Consider the following 22239-nt stretch of genomic DNA (forward strand, 5'->3'; position numbering starts at 1 on the left):
TCTGGTACACCACCACCCTTTCAGTTAGGTATAGCTGTCTAAGTTTAGGCTGGTGGGATGGGTGTGAGAGAAAGTCATGTGCAATTTTCAGAGCATCTCAGAGATGAAGATGTTTCCAGGAACTTCTTTCTCCCTTCTTGCTATCTGAGAAACAGCCACAACTATAGCTGCTACCCTGGACTAAGATCTAGAAGCCACATAATGAAGATGACAAAGTTGATGCACTAGCCTGGATCACTGAATGACCGGGTAGAACAGAAATATCTACCCAACCTAAACTACCCATCTACCTAGAAGTAAGCATCTTACCCATCTATCTTATATGTCTTATTTAACCCACAGTATTTTTGAGATCTTCTTATTTACCCTATACCCTAACTAATATAAGACTCACTATAGCCAAGTTCTAGGGGGAAATGGCCAAAGTATTTTCAAATAATGGACCTATAGAGTTTATGAGCACTTTTTATTACATATATGTATCACTTTATATAACCACAATACTAAGATATATATTAATAGCATATTTCTTAATCTTTCTAACATTAGATCCTTACAAGAATAACAATAGTTATCTCTGAGTGGTAGAATTAGACATTATTTTTACTCTCTTCTTCATGCTTGTCCTCATTTTGTAAATTTTCTAAAATTAGCTTATAATATGTTTGAAGTAAAATACAGGTTATTATCAATCTTATAAAAGGGAATGAAATGGCTTTTCCAAGGGAATTCTGTTCAGGAAATTAAGATATATTTACTGCTCAGTGAGAGATGATACAGCAATGGCCAAGAACTGAGTATATAATCTCAGATACTGTGGCAGGTTGCAAAAATGGCCACAAATTCTTTCCATTTCTGCATCTATACCTTTTTGCAACAGGGCTGTGCCGTTCTCTCCAACAAGAGATGGCATCTATTCCTCCACCCCTTGAAATCTGAGCCTGGCCATGTGATGATCTGCTTTGGTCAATAAGTCACAGGTAAATGTGATGGAAGCTAAGACTTGAAAAGTACTTGTGCACTGAAACTTGCTGCTTGGGAATCCTGAAAACACCACCTGTAAAACAAAGTCAGGCTAGTCTGCTGGATGATGACATGTACCCAAGTTAACCCTGTTACCCTAAATGACATCAAGCCAATCACCAGACAGGAGAATGAGGTCACACTAAACCATGCAGCCCCGGCCATAATGACCCAGACTAGAAGGGCCTGCCAGATGATCCACAGCATCATGAGAAATGATCTCATTTGTTTAGAGCCACAAGTTTGGTGGTTGATTGTTATATATTCCCTTAAATACAGGCTGTCCTCTAACTAAATCATTTTATAAAGAGTAAAGGATCTGTTGTACAGATTCTATTGATAAAAATGAGGAATTTATCACTGAATACATATCATAATTTGAGTTGCATTTGGCCTAAAGCAGAGGGGAAAAAATGACTAAAGCCAGAAATTAAAAATTGAAAGCAATATATAAAAGCTGTAATGAATAAGGCATTTTTAAAGTTACGAGGTTCAAGTAGCACTATATGATATTTTTCACTCTTGTAAAATTCTCAGGAGAAATGTAATGGGTAGGAGAATCATAGATGTTTTGATTTGGAAAGGAATTTATGGTTCATGAGATTCATGCACTTTGCTTTACAGTTATGAACACTGAGACTCAGAAAGGTAAACTGGTTTACCCATGCTTTACACAACTGATGCCAACTCCAAAAAATGCTGCACTGCATTGGAAAGGTTTCTTGATTCAAACTTCAAATCATTCGGCAATTTCAGAACCTCAAGAGACAACAGGTTTAGGAATTTTGAATCAGAACACTACCTGACACTTGGTAAGAGCCCAACGTAAGGAATCACAACAAGTGGGCAGCCTGGGTGGCTCAGTGGTTTAGCGCCACCTTCAGTCCAGGGCGTGACCCGGAGACCCAGGATGGAGTCCCATGTCAGGCTCCCTGCATGGAGCCTGCTTCTCCCTCTCCCTGTGTCTCTGCCTCTCTCTCTCTCTCTCTCTCTCTCTCTCTCTCTCTATGAATAAATAAATAAAACCTTAAAAAAAAGAAATCACAACAAGCAACTTATGGATGTAAGAAGGTCACAGCTAGTCCAAGGAGCTCTCCATAAGCATTGGCTTGGTTCTAATAGCACCCTTGTACTCTTCCTCCAAAATACAGCCCCCCACAATTGAGGCTAGACAATTTTAAGATAGATTTTGACTGGCAATTAGAGATGAGAATTTTGTTAAAGCCTTAGATTTCTCTTCTATCACAAACTTTTTTTAAATTCAATTAGCCAACATATCATTAGTTTCAGATGTAGAGTTCAATAATTCATCAGTTGCATAGAACACCCAGTGCTCATCACATCACGTGCCCTCCTTAATGCCCATCACCCAGTTACCCCATCCCCCCACCTGACTCCCCTCCAGTGACCCTCAGTTTGTTTCCTATAGTTAAGAGACTCTCATGGTTTATCTCCCTAATTTCTTCCCAGGTTTCCTCTCTCCCCCTATGATCCTCTGCACTGTTTCTTATATTCCACATGAGTGAAACCACATGATAATTATCTTTCTCTGATTGACTTATTTCACTCAGCACAATACCCTCCAATTCCACGTTGCTATAAATGGTAAGTATTCATCCTTTCTGATAGCTGAGTAACGCTCCAGTGTATGTATATACCACATCTTCTTCATCTATTCATCTGTCGATGGACATCTTGGCTCTTTCCAGTTTGTCTGCCATAAACTCTTGATGAAAATTTTGCTATGGATTCAATGTTTGTGTCTCCTCAAAACTGAAGTTGAATTGAGTTGAAACTTAATCCCAGTGTGATAATAGTAGGAGGCAGGCCTTTGGGAAGTTCCAGAGGTGACTACTGCGCTTATAGAGACCCCGGAGAATTCCCTCATCTCTTCTACCACATGAGGACATGGTGTAAATCTGACCATCTATGAATCTGGAAGCAGGTTCTTACCAAATCACTGAATCTGCCACTGCCTTGATCTTAGACTTCCCAGCCTCCAGAACTATGAGAAATAAATGTTTTCTGTTTAAGCCACCCAGGCTATGGTGTTCCTGTTATAGCAGTCTGAACTGAGACAAACATGCACAGCTGAAATTGAAAACTTCTAGAATCACACATTCAATGTATTAACAGAAACCAACTACCTCATAACCTCAGAGGCTTAAAACAACAATGAGTTATGTTTCACAATTCTGCAGCTTGACTAGGTAGTGCTTCTGGTATCTCTCCTGGACTCTGTTGTGCAACTGTGTTTGGCTAGCAGATGAGTTGTGCTCAGATGGGACTGATACCATAGCTGGGCCTCTCTCTCCATGTCGTCCTTCATCCAAGACTTCTTCATGGAATGGTGATCCCACGGCAGTACTCAAGAAGACAAAGAAAGGCTCTGGGCCATGGCCAACTCAGACTCAAGGGGTGGGACAATAGATTCCACTCTGTAATAGGTTAAAGTGCAAAGCCCTGTGGCCATACTTTTCATCCTACACTCAGATCAAATATCTACTTCTGTATCATTTAAACCTAATGAAAAATGACACTGCTGAAATGAAATTCTCTAGAATTGCACACCTCAATCTTTCAACTGCACCAAACTCAAATTTTTCCATGGAGAGACACTGTGGTACTTGCCTTACTGTGACTGTCAAATACATTAATAATCTCCCTGAACGAAATGCTGCATTAGGAATTATACTGAACAGTTATCACCATAAGTCATATCCAAGATGATTATAAATTCAGCTTTGCCAATACACAAGGCCACAAAAGGAAGGGCTAGAGTTTTTTTCTGTCAAATGGATTTAAGATTTGAATGTTAAAAGGTGTACGAATAGGAAATACAGGTGAAATTTTTCTTTTTTAATGATATTTAGGTGAGGATCTTTTTTTAAAAAAAGATTTTATTTATTTATTCATGAGACACACACAGAGAGAGAGAGAGAGAGAGAGAGAAGCAAAGACACAGGCAAAGGGAAAAGCAGGCTCCACGCAAGGAGCCCAACACGGGACTCGATCACAGGACTCTAGGATTACACCCTAGGCCAAAGGCAGGGACCAACCGCTGAACCACCCAGGGATCCCCAGGTGAAGATCTTTTTAAGCATGATCCACAGGCAAAAATCGTAGATGGAAAGACTGATCACTTTGAATATATACAAATTTAAGAGACTTGTATAACAAAGAAATACATCACATTAAAAAGTAATAAAAAGTATGGACAGTGCTTATTAAGCACCAAGTATACCATTTTAAGCACTTTGCAGATTTTAACTCATTTGATCTTAATAGCGCTATGAAATAGATACCATTATTTTCCCTACTTGAGGGTGAGCAAACTAAGGCACAGAATGGTTGTATAAGATACCAAGGTAGAGTGGTAAGTACCATAGCCTGTATTTGAATCCACAACAGTAATGGCTCTGGGGTCTAAATTCTAAATTACTAAGCTCTATAGAAAACCTGGAAGACATACGCAAAATAAATGTGACAAAGGCTTAATATCATTGGTATGTTAAAAACTCTTGCAAATAAAAAAGAAGCAGAAAAATATACCATTTGCTATGGACAAGGGCTATGAACCAACAGTTCACAAAAGGGAAATGTAAATGGCCTATAAAATATGAAAAGTGTTCATCTTCACTATGAATCATAAGAACTCTAATGAGATATCATTTGTCTCCTGGCCAGTTTAGCAAAGATGAAAAGAATGATAATACCCATAGATATTATCTCCTTGCTGGTAAGAAGATGAAGTGATAAAATATTCCTGGAGGACCATTTTGATATAGATATACCATTCAACCACTCAAATATGCATAGAGTTTGATCCAGCAATTTTACTTCTAGTCACTTTCCCGAAGATATAATCAGACAAGCACATGAAAATGCAGGTTAAAGAAAATTATTATTGCATTGTTTATAATATTTATTAAAATATGGGGAAAATGGAAGATTGAGTAAATATGCTATGATTCCTCAATATAAGGAATATTATTTTGTTTTTAAAAGTAATGATGTATATTTCCATTATCTGACATAAAAAGAAGGTTATGAAATACTGTTAAGAAAAACAGTAAGTTTCCAAAACTGTTTAAAGATAATAATCCTGTTTTTTAAATCTGTGTATACATAGAGTCGTGGAGGATTTTTTAAATCATTATAATGTTATACTTTAACTTTCTTTTTTTTAAAGATTGTATTTATTTATTCATGAGAGACACAGAGAGAGAGGCAGAGACATAGGCAGAGGGAGAAGCAGACTTCCTGTGGGGAGCCTGATGCAGAACTTGATCCCAGGACCCTGGGATCAGGACCTGAGCCGAAGGCAGACATTCAACCACTGAGCCACCCGGGTGCCCCTACTTTAGCTTTTGTAGAACTCTTAACGCATTACTTCTATAATTAGAGAAAAAAAAAAGCCAATCCCCTTACTTCTAGAAGTTTAGAGCACTAAACTCTTTCCAAGCCCTAAAATGATTCCCTTTAAAAAAAAAAAAAAACTACAAGCAAGAAGACTCTTCTGTTCCTCATCTCAGCGAACACCTATGTGATTGATTTTGCCAGAAACACAAGGAGAACATTTACTGTTACATAGTAAGGGCTATTTGATACTCGGAATGACCCAGTGGTCAGCGCTCCATGGCCTCCAACACCATATCCCCAGCCTGGTTGGCTGCCTAATCCCCATCGTCTGAGAGCTGAAAATAATGACAGAGATGACAAATCACTGCTCCCCAGAGCTCATCAGCCAATCCAATTCAAGGGGGAAAAAGGCAGCCCAATAATACATACTTTCAAATGGGTTTGAGGAGAGAGGATGAGAGCCCAGGAAAACTCACTTCGTAAGTGCAAGCAATTAACAGTCACGGCATCGCAGGCCTTCTTAAGCAAAGCTGTCACATGCTCAGAGCCAGGGACGGTCAGAAGCTGCAGAGTGTCCTCACCTGCTGACTGATGAAAATGGCTGGCGCTGGGGTGCCAGCTGAAAAATCAATTATTCACATCTACTAGGCAGCTACCCCCTACGCAGCCAGCAGCGGCAGGTCGCAGGAAGGGGAGGCTGTTGTGCTTTGTTGTTAACATGCACCATCCATCTCTCTGGCCGTGGAGCTCAACAATAGCAAAATCAATAGGCTGCTTCAAACTAAGAAACAGACTAGCTGGGCACCAACTGCATTCCAAGCACCTGGAAATCTCCTAACAGCTCTGCCACGGACGAATGACAAGGGAAGAGTCCTCGTCCCGGCATCATTGTTCTCCATATTCTGTGGCCATCCTATTTCCACAGGAAGAAGGAGAGCCCCGAAGTTCTATGTATCCCTAACGATTAGGACACCTTCACCAAAGCGGGAAGCTGGGATTCGCTTTCAAAGGCTCCTCAGCTGTTTGTCATCCTCATCACTCGCCTTATGTCCGGATGGCCCAAAAAGTTCTCTTTACGTACATGGGCTCGCCTTTTGAAAGAGCAGAGCCTAGGCAGATTAAGCTTGGAAAACACATTTTGGTATTTGCCAAGCACTGTGAAATAAAATATAAAACTTGTTCCAAAAGAAAAAAGAAAAAAAAAAGAAAACTTGTTCCATCAAATCATTTCTGTTTAAAATAGATTTTAAGAAAATATCAATCCATATGGTTCTGATGTCCGCCACTCTTTAAAAATAAAAGTTAACAGGACTGAGGGCGGAGGTGCAAAATGGTAGACACTGTGGGCAATAGTCTGGAGGTTTCGGATAAAGTTAGGTATGGACTTAGCATAAGACCCAGCAATCCCACTCTTGGCTGAAATGGAAATCCATGTTCACACAAAATCCTGTGTGTGACTACTTGACCGCAGCTTTATTCATAATATCCCCAAACTGGAAACAACTAAAATTTCCCTCCCTGAGAGATGGGGAATGGCTAATAAACATACGGGGGCACCTAAACGGAGAGGAATACCGGTCAGGAAGGTGATGAAACAAACTACTGAGATTTGCAAAACCAAACATGACCCTCGTCAGTCAGTTTTATTCTAAGTGAAAAAAGCCTGACTCAAAGACCACATACTGTATGACTTCATTTATAATTACATCCTGGATAAGGCAAAACTATAAGGATGTTAAAACGATGAGGGGCTGACAGGGGCCGAGGGGCAGGGAGGGACTAGCGACAAATGGACAGCTGGACAGAAATATTCGGAGTGACAGAACTGTTTGTGTCTCGGTTGTGTAGGAGGTTACACGGCTGCCTGCGTTTGTCCAAACTCACAGACTAGAGTCACAACTCGAACCACAGCAGTGAAGTTTACCAGACGTAAATCGTGCCTTAAACTTGAAAAATTTCAGTAGGACAAAGAACTCAAGGAATTCCTCTACAATGGTAAACCACTTTGTCTCTCATTTCAAAACATTTGCCTTCGGTTTCACCATCCTTGCTTGTGCCGTACTGTCTTCTTTTACATCCGGGCTAGATCTGCGATGCAGCTTGGAGATAGAGCAAGCAGGACTCAGCAGAACATAATCCTTCTTGCATAGGCTCTAGTACTTGGACAGAAGTCCTCCCCAAGGCCAGCCCCGATTTTTTAAAAAATGCACTTATGGCTGCTCAATCTCAGAGCCTTTCCTTCAAAAGCTTCCTAAAAGGAAACAAACAGGCAAAGATGTCAAATACATAGAACATCTGACCAAAAAAATCTGGAGTCCTTGGGAGGAGTTTTACCAAACCTGCCATTAATTTGCATTGTGGTCTTCAACAAGTTACTTCACATTTATATCTGTCAAGGTCCCAACAGGAAAAAAGTTAAGTCACGTAGCTCAAGAGACTTCAAAAAGCATTAAATGGTGAAGGGAATCACTAAGAGTATTTGAACACCCAGACTTTAACAATAATGTGAAGCTGTTTCTACCCTTATCCCAAAGGTGCTGGAAGAAGAAGTGATGGTGTCAGAGGGACCTAGTGAGATACGAAGCTGTGAAGGATGGACTTTACCTGAGGAACCGTGGTCATGAAAGAATGACCCAAAGCCAGTGTCACAGCTCAAAACATGGAAACATCATTTCTCTCCTCCCCTCTCTATTTTCCTACTGGTGTCTCCCATTGGCTAAACCCAAGAGGCCAGCTAGAAAGGGAGCTTAAGTGATATAAGCCTTAGTGGTCAGCTTTCAGGACCCAGGTCAGGGCAGAGAGGGGCAGAAAATAGATCCCAGAGCAAGTAGAATGGAGAAAACAAACTAAGAACAACGAGGACCACATTATTTAGTAAAGTTATGTAGTTTGACCACTTATAAAATCCTGGATGAGTAAACAGTCTATGAATCTATTTAACAGTCAACTTTGGAAGCCTCTCTCTCCATTCCCTAGGAACTACATTTTCACATAGAATAATTCATATTTCCTGAAGAATGCAATTACCTTCAGCCATTGGGCTAAACCTGTTTTTCATCCAACCAAGTTAAACTTTGCCCAATGGTGTCAATATCCTTAGTTACACAGAACCTCTTTAGAAAAATTCTTAGTTGGCTATCAAAAATTCTTAGTTGCCTATCAAAACTTAGCTTAAAGGAATAAGGAATAAGTATATGACTAAATTCTGACATTTTCCCATTAGAGACTTAAGGATCCTAGAGATTTGTTCTAGATGAGGGTGCAGCCTCTGGTAGGGCTTCCTTCCTCACTCTATCATCCCAGACATTACATACCTCACTCTACCAACTCATATGAATATAATATAGACATGAAGTAGAAATAGTCTGAAATCCTCTGATTTTATATTTAGTTTTTATTCTATGTGTAATGTATATTGATCTTGATTCCATAACTCTATTAGGCATAGGAGTCTATATATACACAGATATAGATATATAGATATATACCACTTTCTTTCCTTCCTTCTTCCTTTCATTTGTTCATTCATTCTTTCTCTTGTTCTTCTTAAATGTATATTAAGGACCAGAACTAAAACACAAACTACATGGAAAATTGGGTCACTTGAAGATAAACATGGTCTGCTTTCAGTCCTTAAAGCACTGCTTAGGACTTACAAGTTATGAGACCTGCTTTACTTTGGTATTTTTTTCACAATTGCCCCCAAATGACACTCTTCATTCTTCCTTTAAACTCAAGGGAAAAAAAAATTTAAATCTCTGTGTTTCTGGCTGTAGTGGGAATAAAAACAACTCTGCAACATGAGAAAGAGAGCTACACAGGGAGGTGAGCCAAGAATAGCCTTAAGCAGTACCACCTCCGTGGTGCTGGGAAGTCCACAGACAGCATGCAGTAAGGCACTGGTGCCGCCAGGCAACAAATCCTAAGCCTTCGGCTGCCCCACTGAGCAATCGGGGCTGGTTGAGTCCAGGCCACTTCTCCAAAGGATGTAAGTGCTACTGGGGCTGCTTCTACTCTGCCCAAACCCTAAGACTCTTCATCCATTGGGTGTTGCATTGTTGGACTGATGCCCCAGGGTAATAATATATTGGGCAGGTCATCTGGGACTCCCAAATTGAAGGGAAAGGGCTAAGCAGCATGCATGCAATTGCTGACGTCTCTCCAATTAAGGGGCTTGGTCCAATTTAAAGCCTGCCAGAATCTAGGCCCAGGAAATCCAGTCAGACAACCCGTGGCTGGGTCTGAGCCACCTCATTTTCTGAGTAGTTCTGGGTAGAGTGACCAACCACCTGGCTAATTGGCCTCCTGCTGTAAAGGTGGAGGCCCCCTGGCAGTATTCAAAGGGCCTCACTGAGCACATTCTCGGTATCACACAAGGGTAACTGCAGCTCAGACCTATCTCCCTCCAAGGCCTGAGGCAAAAGCGCAAAGTGGACTCTTCAGGAAGCCTTTCCTTCTTTCTGATCACCTTTCCTTTCCTCTGTTCCGCACTCTGCCCTTATAGAAAGCCAACCCTTTTCCCCCATTTCCTGTCATAATGATCTGTGACTCTCCAAAGCCCCAATCTCCAGGACACCCAACAGTGGTTATCCTTGCCCCCAGAAGTCCCTCCACTCAAAATCACTTCTCCTTCACTAGTGCCCCATAGGACCTACGTGACAGAGAACTGAACAATCTCTAGACATATGGGAGTTCTGAGGTAGAATTGTTAAACCGAAACAATATCACTCTCAAATAAAAGAACTAGCAAATGGGCTTCTCCATTTTCACTTAGCTTTGCCTCCCTCGGCTGTCCAAAGGGAAGACAGTGGAGAGGGTGGGGAACCCACCATTTCAGCCCTCCTTCCCCAAAAGGAGAAATAACTTCCGGTCTGGCCTCTTCCAGGAGGGAAGTAGAAAGGAACACCTCTCCCTCCATCACCCACTTTATGATACCCCATTTCTACCCTATAAATAATATTTTAATGAGGTCATTAAATCTATTTTAACAATTGATAGTAAAATATCCTTTTTGAAAAGAAGCTTATCCAATGTTCATCACAGATCCCTAACTTCCAAATTTATGCCACTAATAACAACTTTAAATTACTGTTCTTTTAATTAACCTCTCTAACTTGGGGAATTTTATCTTTTCCTTATAATTATCCTACTTTCAGTTTTATTCCATGTGACCTATCTTAATACTTTTTGGAAGTAAATGGGCTATAAGTATATATCAATACAGATGTATTTTTAAAACCTCTGTAGATGACAAATATAATTATCCTGATTCTAGCAACCAGCACATGCTCATGTGGGGGTAAGATATTAACTCCCGAACTGTAAGAGGACCCAGGGCTAGGGGCACCCGGGGGGGGGGGGGAAGGGGAGAGGTTGGAGCTCAGTCAGTTAAGCGACTGACTCTTGATTTCAGCTCTTCCTCTCCCTCTGCCCCATAACAAAATTTTAAAAGGACCCAGGGCTAAAAAAGCTAGTAAGATGTTAGCAACTTACTCCATAGAATTAGACTCACCAGCTAGTAAAACATCTCACACATGTGAAGCAGAATGACCTCTGGAAAGCTTTTTCCCAGACTAAACTGTCAACTCTCTTGGTTGCAAGATGTCTCCATCTAAAGTGGTATCTCAACTTCCTAACTGACTCCACCTGGCTCCTACTAACAGTATCAGAATGCAGGAAGACCATCACAGATAATTTCTTGTTGTGTTGGGTGCTTTTTGAAAGAGGGAGCAAGATTGGCAAACAGCAACTGAAAAATCCATTAAATAAATCTATCAACAAAATGCAGAATAAGCTGGAAAAATAATGAGACCATTGCTGAATGAGGCAGATGGCTTGGCAACCCTAAAAGACTAACATCAAACAAACATTCATTTGAGTCTTCATCTAGCTTCACTAAATTAGTATGTGAATTCAAACATTTGTCTTTCGATATTTCTTTCCCAATGATGGGAACTATGTGAGTAAAGACCACTAGCAAGAGGAGGAGGAAATGCTAGCCAAAGAAAATGGCACTTGTAAGTCATGCTGACACTAAGCCTTACGGGGGTATAATAGAAACTATTGGAGACCCTCCATCTATACCTCAAAGGCCTAAGGACACATTTGAGTTCTTCCCTCATGTGTAATTATCCATAATTATTGCCCCAAGTTTTTCAAACTTTGCCACCACATTCTTTGTGCATTGCAGTAGAATCCTTGCCATGCTATTGGTGAATTGATCTTCAATGATATACATACTCACAAACAGGAAAGATAGAATCTTACCCTCTGTGTAAGTTTATAGAGGGGTGGGGGTTGAGGGGAGAAAATCTCTTGCTAACCTCATACATAAAATGAGGGACATGGTCTTATTAAAAAACACAAGGCTTAAAGAGTTTTACACTTACGAATATCAAATCATGGTCACCAAACCATGCAAAGACTATACTGAAGATGCGTGTGCCTGCATGTGAGTGTATGTATGCGTCCCACAAGATTGACTTAGATTTTTTAGTCAAAAACTAAAAATTTCAACACATTGAATATTTATGAGACTATAGAAGAAAATTAGTAGTTAAAAAAAGAAGCCACTACAAAGGAAAGAATTTGTCATTCACTCTGGAAAAGTCCATGATGATCTCTCCTTTAAATGATTCATTATGAAAATAAAAGATGTTCAAAATGCATCAACAGAATATGTGCACAGGATTAAAGGCAAATTTTAAAAAACAGCTTTAATAAAAAGAATGAAATGTTGCCACTTGCAACAACAATGGATGGAGCTAGAGAGAATAGGCTAGGCAAAATAAGTCAGTCAAAGAAAGACAAATACCATATGATTTTGCTCATATGTGGAATTTAAGAAACAAAACAAATGAGCGAAGGGAAAAAATAAGAGGGGGGGTGCCTGGGTGGCTCCATCGGTTGAGCATCTGATACTTGAGTTCGGCTGGGGTCATGATCTCAGAGCTCAGGTCATGATCTCAGGGTCGTGAGATGGAGCCCCAAGTCAGGCTCCATGTTCAGCAGGGAATCTGCTTGAGATTCCCACTCTCCCTCTCCCTCTGCTCCTCCCCCTGCTCGTGCATGTGCACTCTCTCTCATGCTCTCAAATAAGTAAACAAATCTTAAAAAAAAAAAAAAAAAAAAGGAGGGAGAGACAAACCAAGAAACAGATTCTTAACTCCAGGGAACAAACTGCTGATTACCAGAGAGGAGGTGGGTGGGGGATGGGTGAAACAGGTCATGGGGATGAAGGAGGGCACTTGTGATGAGCACCAGGTGATGTATGGAATTACTGAATCAGTGTTTTGTACACCCGACACTTATATAACACTGTATGTTAACTGCACCAGAATTAAAATTAATACTTAAAAAAATTTCAAAACCGCTTTATTCTCTTTTTAGGGCTGTCAGTCAAAATTATTCCCGTGGGCCTGGGAAAAGAATGACCTCTCTAAGTCATCTTACAGAACTCATAATCCTAATGAGAAGAAATATGAGGATTTGTCAGCATAAAATATTGACACATGATGAGAAGCTGTCTTCGGGGGAAAAAGCACTTCCAGTTAGACAAGAAGTGAAATTCTTGTAGAAGAGAGAAAGGCATTATAGCCCGGTATCCAGGTTGACTCTGTGCTAAAATCTAGGAAAAACAACCGAAACGACTCACCTGAGTGTGTGCAAGATAGTCTGAAAAGAAAAATTACCTAGAAGGAAATACATGAAAATATTAATTTATAGTAAATGCCCTTGGGTAGGTTAACTCTCTGCAGTTTCCATATTTTTTATAATGAGCACATACTAAGTTTATAATCAGAAAAAGAGACTTCACACATCCTCAAAATGGTAAGACAAATTATAGAGATAAATTCTTTAAATTGTTTTCCCTATTTTCCAGGTTAGTAAATGAGGCCAGCTTCTACCCTGAGACTCTTCCGTGAAACACTTTTTCCAGTGTCACTAAAAGTGCTGCTTCTCATCCTTTTAAAACCCAAATGACCTGCCAAACCAAGAAGACGCTTCCCCGTTTTAACTTTGAAAATGTCTAAAATATCCTTTGCATATAGAGTTATTAGTCAAAGCCCAAAATTACAATGGGTTTCCTGCTTTAGCTCAATTTCATAGGGAACCTGGAATCAATAAAGGAGGAGTTCATAGATAAAAGGTTTTTCCCTCTAGATACCAATTGTGTTACATCGATTATAATGTAAAATTCAAGTGTATAGAAATTCACTTGACAGCTACTAAACAAGACAGCATGAACAAGAGTAATCTAATATATACTAATTTCAGTGGAGAAAATAAATGTTTGTGGGAGGGGAAAGTTTAAAGTGGCATTTAAATGTAAGTACTATTTCACTGTAAGTTCCCACTGTGCTTCAAAAAATACTCAGTACATGGCTAACAGTCAAGTGGTTGAGTAGAAAGAACACTGGATTACAAATCAAGAGGCCTAGATCCTCGCTCTAGCTTCACCACCACGTGATTAGCTGAGTTATAATCCAGCATTTTATCCATTCCCTCATCAGTAAACCAGGAATTGAATCTACCTCGTCTGCCTCAGAGGCCTGGGTGAAGATAATGAGAGCATGAACACGCAGAAACATTTTATTGAGATTACAAAGCATTTTTCAGTTGACTAATTTACCCCTTTTATATCGTCCTGATAGGCAAAGAAACACTTTGTTATAGAATGGCATCTTATTATCACTAAATTCCCCCAAGATCCAACAAAAATCAAATTCTACCTGCTTCTGGAAATAAACTTCAGGACATGAAACAGCAGGGTGTTAATAAAGCATCAAAGCTATTTGAAGGGCTGCTCTCCAAGTCATTTGAAATTCCTATTTAATATAATTTTAAAAATTCCCTCCTCTCAGAATCAAGCCACAGTCATTTATGGTTCTGACAACTGGCGCGCACACACAGAACCAAGCAAGAGCTTCGTTTTGTCTACCAGACTCCCACGGCAGAAAGATATAGCCCCTCCCTTGCCTTACAGAAGAGTGGGGCTGGAAAATCCTAAATAATTCATTTTCATTTCTACCTGGAGTGACAAAAAGGACAGTACAAAAAATTAAGAGTGGCATCAGGACACTGGGAAGAATGATGTTCACACCAGGGTTCAGCAAACTTTGTCTGTAAATAGCCAGATAATAAATATTTAAGGCCCAGTGGGCCATGTGGCAACTGGCTCAACTATTTAACTCTGTTATTGAAGTGTGAGCGCAGCCATAGGCAAAACATAAAGAAATATGTTCCAATAAAACTTTATTTATGGATGATAAAATTTGAATCTCATATACTTTTCATGTATTATAAAAATTTTCCTACATTATGAAGAATTATTCTTCTTCTGATTTTTTTCAGAATTTCAAAAATTATTCTTCTGTTGATTTCATTTAAAAATATTAAAGCCAGTCTTAGCTTGCAAGCTATAGAGGAACAGGCCACACACTGGATTCAATAAACTGACTGTAGCTTGCTGACCTGTTTTAGACAAAGAATTAGCATAAATTTAGGCCAGGCTCCCCAGAAACAGATTCTAAGGCAAGATTTAGTCTATAGGTAATTGCTTAAGGAAGTTCTGCCATAGGAAACTAGTCAGGGAGAGGAGGGAGCAAGAAACAGGGAAGAAAGAGCAAGTGTGACAGTCAGCCCTCAAGATGGTCCCCAGGGGTTCCCACCACCTGTTATGCATGCCCTTGTGCGGTCCTCTCCCGTAGAGTACCAGGGTTGGATTCTATGTGCAACAGAACACGACAGCAGTGACGGTACATCATTTCTAAGACTAGGTTATAAAAGACTGCCACTTTTATCTTGGGCGTGCTCACGCTCACTGGCTTGCTCGCTCTCTCTCACTAGCTCTGAGAGGGTCCAGCTGCCATGTCTTAAAGGCACTCAAGCAGTCCCACATAAAGACACACATGGCAAGGACTTGAGGTCTCCAGCCAATAGCTATGTCAATGACCTTGGAAGTAGATTCTCCAGCTTCAGATGAGGACATTCCCAGCTGACAGCTCAACTACAACTCCATGAGAGGCCCTAAACCAGAACCATCAGGCTGACCACTCCCATATTCCTGATCCTCAGAAACTGCATTAAGACACCACTGTTGTTTTATGCTGCTAAGTTTTGCAGTAATCTATCATATAGTAATCAGAATTCCAAGGCCAAACAAGGAAGTGGTCTCCAGCCGGCCCAGTTCCATAGTGTCATGTCAGCTTGATCCCAAGGCGGGGCTCTGGGGTTTAAGTTCCTCCTGAGTTACCCTGACCAGAGAGATAAGGGAGCTGGACTATTCACACTGTAGCCCTCATTAGCTGAGAGGCACACCAGGGGAACACAAATTCCTAGGCAGTTCTCTCTTTACATGTGAGGGACAAGAATGGGGGCAGGCTGCAGAGAGTGAGCCACAGGTGCTGGCGGTTGGAAGCCTAATGTTTAAAAAACTTCTTTGGGGGATCCCTAGGTGGCGCAGCGGTTTGGCGCCTGCCTTCGGCCTAGGGCGCGATCCTGGAGACCCGGGATCGAATCCCACATCGGGCTCCCAGTGCATGGAGCCTGCTTCTCCCTCTGCCTGTGTCTCTGCCTCTCTCTCTCTCTCTGTGACTATCATAAATAAATAAAAAAAAAATTAAAAAAAAAAAAAAACTTCTTTGGATCTGGATACAGCACTGACATTGTCCACTATAGGCCATTTTTTGAAACTGAGATACAATTGACACATAGCACTGTGTAAGTTGAGGTGTGTGACATGTTGATCTGACAGATTTGGATACTATAATATGATTACCACCGTGGAGTTAACTAACACCTCTATCACATCGCACAATTGTCATCTCTTTTTTTTTTTTTTTTGTGGTGGGAACAATTAAGATCTAGCCTCTTGGCAACTTTGAAAGTTATATTACAGTATTATTGTCTATAATCACCATGCTGTGCATTAGCTCTCCATGACTTATTTATCTACTGGTTGCAAGTTCGTATGCTTAAGCACCATCTCCCCAACTGGCCGACCCTGCCCCCAAGCCTCTGGTAGCTACCATTCTACTCTCTGTTTCTATGAGTTTGGCTTTTTTTAGTATATGTGCTGCCGAAGCAAGCACAGAGTTCGGCTTTTTTAGGTTCCACGTGTGAGTGAGATTACACAGTACTTGTCTTTCTCCATCTGATTTATCTCATGTACCATAATGCACTATAGGATATTTTTATGAGTCTGTCAAATGTACAGATCCATGTTTAAAGCTGAACTTGAGGGCAGCCCTGGTGGTGCAACGGTTTAGTGCTACCTGAAGCCCAGGGTGTGGTCCTGGAGACCCAGGATCGAGTCCCATGTCAGGCTCCCTGCATGGAGCCTGCTTCTCCCTCTGCCTGTGTCTCTGCCTCTCTCTCTCTCTCTCTCTCTCTCTCTGTGTGTGTGTCTATGAATAAATAAATAAAATCTTTTAAAAATAAAATAAAATAAAGCTGAACTTGAGTGTGCAGTTTGCAACATGCTATAAATGAATTAACTTCCCAAAAAGGCTCAGCATTCCAATTTCACATTCCATACATGTCCCAAAGACAAGTTGAACATTAAGAATGCTCACCAGGAAAATCAGATATTGCTGCCTTAGATAACCTAGCATGAAGACAGTCAATAAAATCACCTTGCCAGTTATAGATGTTAAAATAAATGATGAAAACCAGTATGAAGCTCTTATCTTAGCATGGTCACAGATATCAACTTCCCCAGGCACATACAGGACTCTAGCCTCTAAATTCCTGAGTAAACTTAGGACAGTATTCTAAAGCTTATAATAAATTCTTCAGAGGATCAAAGAACTCTTAAACTAAGGACCTGTTCCCCAACCAACACCACAACTTTTACATCAACCTTGGTATTTTATTTTTATTTATTTATTTTTTATTTTTTAAATTTTTTTTTTATTTATTTATGATAGTCACAGAGAGAGAGAGAGAGGCGCAGAGACACAGGCAGAGGGAGAAGCAGGCTCCATGCACCGGGAGCCCGACGTGGGATCCAATCCCGGGTCTCCAGGATCACGCCCTGGGCCAAAGGCAGGCGCCAAACCGCTGCGCCACCCAGGGATCCCAACCTTGGTATTTTCTAAAGGAAAAGTGAACTAACCCTCATCTCTAGATCTTAAATATCCTTCCTCATCTCTGCAAATTATCCCACTTTTCTCCTAATTTATAAAGGAACTCAAAATGGACCAAAACAGTGTGCAGTTAACTGGCTTTTCTGGCTTGGTTCAGCCAATGGCAGGTACGGGCCCAAGACTGAAGGGTAGGGGAAAGAGAAAATCCAAGGTACTTCTGCCCCATTGGCTTTTTGCTGCAGGACCAAACTATGTTCTCATGGCTCCTGTTGCACTGGAAAAGCCTTCCCTCATTGCTCTTGCCAGGAGGTGGGAGCTTCTCAGAGACTTTGAAGATCACACTAATTACTAAAAGCTTTCGAGCTCTGGTGCTTCTGGCTGAAGTCTCCAACGTGTGCTTCCTTGGCCTCCTAGGGGCTGCAGCTTTCCTTACGTTTGTACTCCCAGCTTGTCAATAGTCATCTAAGCTCTTATTCCTATAGTAAACCACTGTATTCGCAAATTATTTAGAATAGCTGTTTCATTGGCCAACACCAGACTAATACACCATATAAGTGTATTTTAAGGTAGTGGTGTCAAAATCTAGCCAGTCTGCCGTCTGATGTGCCATTTGACATGTCCTTATATGACATTCCTTCTTCTCTCAAAGTAACTAACATCATTGAAGCATATACTATAAATTATCCAGCTCAATATCATTCCAACCCCTTCTTACCTGTCTTCTGTTATTATAAAGGCAGGACAGCTGAAAGCTCACCTTCTCAGGCTATGTCGCCTCTAGGAGTGACCATGGGACTCAGGCCTGTGCAATGAAACACAAGTAAAAGTCAACTGGTGCTCCTTTATCTCTTCCTTCCTCCATTTATCTGTATCTTTGGTAGGGTTCAAAGTGAAACAGCCATTGGCTATGAGGGCACAGCAGGAGGAGAGGAAGAATTTTTTTCCTTGATGGCATCCTCAAGCTGTTTTCTCTCAGACTTCTGAAGCGTTAGACAAATAATCCCATTAATTTTTAAACCACTGTTTGTCAGCTTTTCTGGGATTTTCTGCCAAATGAAATCTCTAACTGATACAATTTGTATAGAGAAGAAATTGTGCTTTTTTTTTTTTAAAAAAAAAAACAGATTAGCTTAAATTTATTGAGTCTCAAAATACACTTCCTGCTGGGTAAAAGCTGTGTGTGTCTTCTAATTTCTCCATTGTAATCATTATTTAGAACAATGTGTCTTTACCAAGCATGAAAATAACTTTCCTTGCAGTTGGAGTTTACTTTACAAAAGAGACATGTTGCTAGTAAAGTCAACTGAAAATTTAATTATATTCTAATGTACACGAGAAACAGTTACTATTTAAAGTAACCTGTTGGTGAACATTTTTACAATGGAACACTATTTTATCTTAAATCCAAATATGCAAATATCAGACTCGCTTAACATGGGACCTGAATATAAGACACTATTTTATAGCTTTTCACACTGAGCTAAGAATTACATAGAAATATGTTTTCTTTATAAATCCCACCTGAGAAGCTTCCCAAGTGAAGAAGCAGATGTCATGTGCTGCTGGATGCCCCTAACTGCCACTGGAGAGTATGGATTCCTCCCTCCCCTTCGGGAATGCAACACACAGAACGGGTATGGACAGTGCACATGGGGATACTGCTATCGCCATGGTATCTCACAAAGAATTCATCTTTATTCCTCCATCTCCCACTTGCTGGGCATTCATCTCTCTTCTTGGTAAGCCAGCAATCTGCTCCTTGATAACATCTCTTATACTGAAGACTTTGCCCAAAGATAGACATCCTGTCTCACTAAAAGGAAGTTCTTTCTCGCCAGGCCTTACAGGAGAAAAGAAGGAGAAACAAAAGCAAAAGTACCCAGTGATTTCTTCTAATAAAAAGACTCTGGTCCAGTGCCTATTGTTTCATACCTGGACCACTGCCAAATTCTTTAGCTAGTTTTATGTCCATACTCTTCCACTCATTTTCTCAGCCATCCTATCATTCTCAAGTGACTCTTGCTTAAAAGGCTACATCCATCAACTTCAGTTTATTAAGATTTTCTGCAGCTCTCTGTGTTCCACCACACCAAACCTCAACTCTGCTATCTGCTTTGTAAAGCTTTTAATGGTATTCCTCCCTCTGACTAACCACATCTATTTCCCAGGCCAGCCAAACTCACACTGGTCTCTCTTGTATCATTTCATATGCTCTGGGTTGCAAATAAAAAAAGAAAATCCACACAGTTCCATTGTTTATTAGAAGAAGTCTAGAGAGACAGAAATTTTAAGATTGATTAGTTCAGGGTCTTTGCAACATCATCTAGTACTTTGGTTTTCTCCTCTCCTCTCTAATATCCCAAGACCAAAAGCTCATCCTTGGGAGGGAGCTTGTCCTCAGAATCACACTCCTGTGCTCATGACGCCACATGCAAAATCATCCAGTGCAAGAAGAGGAGACATTTCTACCTCTTGTTCTCTTTTCAACAATAAGAAGAGCTTTTGCAGAAGTCCCCACAATGTCTCCTTCATGACTCTCTGGCCACTGTGTCACATACTCATGTCCAAACTTTGCAAGAGAAGAAGGACCACCATATCTGTATAAAGGAGCATAAATATCTGAAAAAATTTGGGCTCTTCTCACCAAGAAAAAGAGGAAATGGCTGTAAAAAAGGCAACCATGACATTTGCGGTATCTCACCTTGTTCTCATCCCTATTCAGATCACCTTCATTCCAATGTGCCTCTGTTCTTGAGTTCAGCATCTTATGCCCTCTCTCATTTTTTCCATCTAGACAGATGCTTTCCATTCCTGAAGAGCAGAGATGTAAGAAAGAAAGATCAAACAGCCAAGGACATATAGCCAGAAGAAGGCCAAACTGGGATTAAAACCCATAACTTTCTAATGCCAGACCATGTGTATCCTTTATACCCTCTCAGACCTACCTCCTCTAGAAAAGTCCCAGCTGCCATATCATTTTCTCAATTTTATTTCAAGATGGCAATTTGATGCCATGCAATTCATTTCTTTCTCTCCCAAGTTCCTACCATGATATCCAAAGAAATAGAAAATATGGGAAAATCTGTATCAACCCTGGGAAACATGAGAAGGTGGCATGTTATGTAGATGACTGGGTTAAGGAGACGATTCATCAGCGGGCCAACACATGAAGAATACTGGATACAATTTCACAGAAGCTCCCAAAGTCAGGACACCTGGGTGGCTCAGTGGTCGAGTGTCTGCCTTTGGCTCAGGTCATGATCCTGGGGTTCTGGGATCAAGTCCTGCACCAGGCTTCCTGCAGGGAGCCTGCTTCTCCCTCTGCCTATTTCCTTGCCTCTCTCTGTGTGTCTCTCATGAATATAAATAAATAAAATATTTTTTAAAAAAAGCTCCTGAAGTCAGAGCAGCTCTAAATAGGAACAAGTAAGCTATGGGCCACATGAGAAAGAGAAAACCCAAATATTTCCAGAAGTATACAAGTACTTGTATATGGGGCAGAAAGAAACCAGTGGATATCACCATCAGGCTCAGCAAGGTTAGACAAAGGGACTGAGAAAAGCAAAGGCATTATGCTAGAAGACTGTTAACAAGGACAATCATGATTGGAAGAATTGGGTCAGGACCTACCATTTGCTACAACAAACGTGGAAGATAAAATACTTGGCCTAGCAGGTTGCTTTTCTTTTAGGGTGCCCGGAGCCAATTCCAACTTGAGGGGGGGCGGGCTTTGCTCCCACACAATACCAAGCAATTCTCAAACACCAACAGGGAGTCTGAGAACTCATTGCAACTCTGATACTACCTACCAAGAGACACCATCAGATCCCACTGGTCAAACATTCGATCCTATAAGATTGCCCCCTATCTTCCACTTCAGATGCCAGGCACAAACCCTAGGTTGTTTGACCAATCAGCTACAGATTGGAGGTTCCAGTGACCTCCTCCTTAGGTTCTGTTAATTTACTGGAACAGCTCACAGAACTAAAGGCAACACTTATGTTTACCAGTTTTTTAAAGCATAAGACAAAGGATACCATTCAACAGCCAGATGAAGAGATACATAGGGCAAAGGTCGCAAAGGACTTCTGTCCTTGAAGACCTTGGAACCCAGCTCAATAACATGTGCAAATGTTCATGCAAAACTCTCTGAAGAAAGGCCCAAAAAGCTGCCCTCTTGAGTTCTTATGGAGGCTTCATTACACAGTTATGATTGACTAAGTTATTATGCAGTGGCTGATTCAACCTCAGGCCCCTCTCCCTTCCCCAAAGGTGGAAGTGGAGGTTGGAACTGAAAACTTTCAACCCCCTGATCACATGGTTGGTTCTCCTAGTAACCAGCCCCCACCTTGGGTGGGGTCCACAAGCACTTTCATTAATAAAAAGACACCTGTTTTACCTTCATGGCTCTGAAGCATTTTCAGGAACTGGGGATAAAAACCAAACAAACCATTCAGATGACCAAATATATACTTCTTATACATCATTATGTTGCAGGTTCCCTGCCCCATGTCTGTCTCCTTTGTAAAACATTCTTCCTATTCCTCACACTAAAATGAAACCCCAATTTATCAAAGGAAAACAATAGACAATACAAGCTTTTCTTTGTGCCTTAGATTAAAACATTTTAACTGGGACACAAACATGTCAATCTCAGTAATTGTTAAGCATAGATATCAGGAAGAACAAGTAGAAAAATCTTACTGAATGGAGAGAGAGAGAGTCAAGAGATCAAAATACGAAGACCTTGTACAGATTGGGAACA

The 22239-nt window shown here is 40.7% G+C and overlaps 1 long non-coding RNA gene across 2 annotated transcripts in view; it reads right to left on the reverse strand.

Annotated features, from left to right (window-relative positions):
• Positions 1-22239, reverse strand: part of LOC144307831 (uncharacterized) — a 57952-nt gene that overhangs the window by 18757 nt on the left and 16956 nt on the right. The window contains exon 2 of one of the 2 annotated variants that reach the window (XR_013374529.1): positions 18190-18276. This is a non-coding gene — a long non-coding RNA (uncharacterized LOC144307831). Of the gene's footprint in view, positions 1-18189; positions 18467-22239 lie in introns of those variants that run through there. The other variant, XR_013374528.1, reaches the window with a different exon arrangement.

This window comes from Canis aureus, chromosome X (assembly GCF_053574225.1).
Source record: "Canis aureus isolate CA01 chromosome X, VMU_Caureus_v.1.0, whole genome shotgun sequence".
In the NCBI taxonomy this organism is placed as follows: domain Eukaryota; kingdom Metazoa; phylum Chordata; class Mammalia; order Carnivora; family Canidae; genus Canis; species Canis aureus.